Source organism: Jaculus jaculus, chromosome 23, assembly GCF_020740685.1.
Source record: "Jaculus jaculus isolate mJacJac1 chromosome 23, mJacJac1.mat.Y.cur, whole genome shotgun sequence".
Lineage (NCBI taxonomy): Eukaryota > Metazoa > Chordata > Mammalia > Rodentia > Dipodidae > Jaculus > Jaculus jaculus.
The window spans coordinates 4,570,368-4,572,926 of NC_059124.1; positions in this window are offsets into that span (position 1 = coordinate 4,570,368).

Sequence of the window (2,559 nt, forward strand, 5' to 3'; positions counted from 1 at the left end):
ATGTCACCCAAGCTGACCTTGAAATCAAAGTAGTCCTTCTGCCTGGCTTTCAGAGAGACTGGGAAGTTAGAACGAGTGTACTTGACATTGGATGGAGGCAAAGATAATGGATAAGCAGGTCTGTGGCACGTCACAGCTTTCCGCTTTGCTCTGCCGAGTGCATAGTTTCTAAATTTGAAGCTGACAGTCACTAACGGAGGAAAGTAAATGTTGAAAATTCATATAGTCTTTACCAAATAAGATGAACCCTTGTAGGGTTATTATTGACATGTGTTAAGACCCTTTTGTTTTTGCTATTATTACACGGGCATGTTAAATGAGGTGACTGTTATTTGAAAGTGAATCTAACTCAGTAATATACCTGGAATGGCATCTGTCAGAGTTTTAAATTAGGGATAGAAAAAATTTCAAGTTAACACACAATGTCATTCTAAACAGCAACATGCCACTTTCTTCTCTGCCATTAGATGATCGTAGACAGCCTGGTTTTTCCTAACAGATTCCTCCCCTCCACGTCTCCATCCCTGGGAGCCCTCCAGGGAGTAAGGGAACCTCTTAGCGACTTCAACTTACTACTAATATGGAACCCGACATTCTCATTACTGGTTTAAATTCCCTCGGTGATGTCTACTGCCCATCATGCCTGGAGAGTCTCATGTAGGTGCCAACCATTGCCATGGTGCGTCTAGTGTCGAAGCTTTTATGAAGTCCCATCTTATCTTGTCCTTTTGCCAGTGAGTCTTTAAGGTGAGTCTCAGGTGATGCTGGGCCACCACCTTCTGATAGCCATCGCGGGCTTTCTGAGGTGAGGTTGGTGGTGTTTTCACATAAAGCCGGAAAATCCATCCGCTTGACGTTAAGTTTATTTGAAACCATCGCAAAGCAGTATGCTCATTCATGGTCATCCTCTCTCCCTGATACTTTTTTTGGTGAAATAACATCACCAGGTGTATTTATAGTCCCTTCCTTAGGATTCAGTTGTACGTCATCAAAGCTTAGCCAGAGGACAGTAGGTGGCAGACATGACTGAACTGCACGCTCTCTTTGTGAGTAGTTGGTGACTTCAGCCTTTGACTTTCTTTTTTAATTTTTAAAATTTATTTTCAGAGAGAGAGTGAGGAAGAGTGAAGGAGAGAGAGAGAAAGCACACCAGGGTTTCTTGCTGCTACAAACTCCAGATGCATGTGCCACTTTGTGCATCTGGTTTTATGTGGGTTCTGGGAATTGAACCTGTACCACCAGGTTTTGCAAGTGTCTTTAACTGTTGAGCCATCTTGCCAGCCTTCACTGTTTCCCTGTCTCTTCCTTCCTTCCTTCCTTCCTTCCTTCCTTCCTTCCTTCCTTCCTTCCTTCCTTCCTTCCTTCCTCCCTCCCTCCCTCCCTCCCTCCCTCCCTCCCTCCCTCCCTCCTTTCTTTCTTTCTTTCTTTCTTTCTTTCTTTCTTTCTTTCTTTCTTTTCATTCTTTCTTAGCAAGAGAGAGAAGCGGCATACCAGTGCCTCCAGCCCCTGCAAGCAAACTCCAGACACATGTGTCACCTTGTGCATCTGGCTTATCTGGATTCTGGGGTGTCGAACCTAGGTTCTTAGACTTTGCAAGTAAGTTCCTTAACCACTAAACCATCTCTCCAGCCCTGATTTTTTTTTTTTCCATTGTAAGAAGTGATTTCCTAGGGATTCGCCCATGCTTTGTGTAAGTAAACTCTACAGGTGTCCCCTATACCATGCTTCAAGCCTGGGTCCCACTAAAGAGAGAAAGGCTATACAACAGGGGAATGGATGTCTGTGTGGAGCTGAGAGACTGGGATCTGCCAGCTTGGTTTTGTGCTGATTAAACAAGGGTATGGAGATATCACTAAGGTGTATTTCCACATGACTTCCTTCCCTCCAGTGCTTATCATGAGCAGAATAGACAAGGGACACCCAGTGAATGCTTATCAAATTAAAAGTAAGGCAGAAATGTCCACGTTGAAGGGCCACAAGGGTTATAACTTCACTGAGAGCTAGATAGAAAGACCTGCATTTGAGATGGAGGCAAAAGTTATAATTCCAAGGGGACATATTTGCTTACGATTCTCGTTACTGTGACAAAATGCCTGATAAAAGCAACTTAAAGAAGAAAGGGTTTGTGTTGGCTCCCAAGTCAAGATCACAGTCCATCATGGCAGAGAAGCTTGTGGCAGAAGGAACTAGAAGAAGCTGGCCATGTTTGCATCTGCAGTTAAGAAGCAGGGAGACCCAGGCCCAGAAAGCCAAACGCCACATGTTCTTCCTCATATGTGGATCCTAGCTACAGATGTTTGGGCTTCTGTGTGAGAAGGAAAATACTTAGTAGCAGAGGCCAGTAAGTTAAAAAGGAGATATAAAGGGAAAAGAAAGGAAGGGAGGAGGGTACTTAATAGGTTGGTATAGTATATATGTAAGTACAATGATTGAGATGGAGAGGTAAGATGATGGAGAATGGAATTTCAAAGGGGAAAGTGTGGGGGGGGAGGGAGGGTATTATCATGGGATATTTTTTATAATCATGGAAAATGTTAATAAAAATTGTGAAAAGAAAAG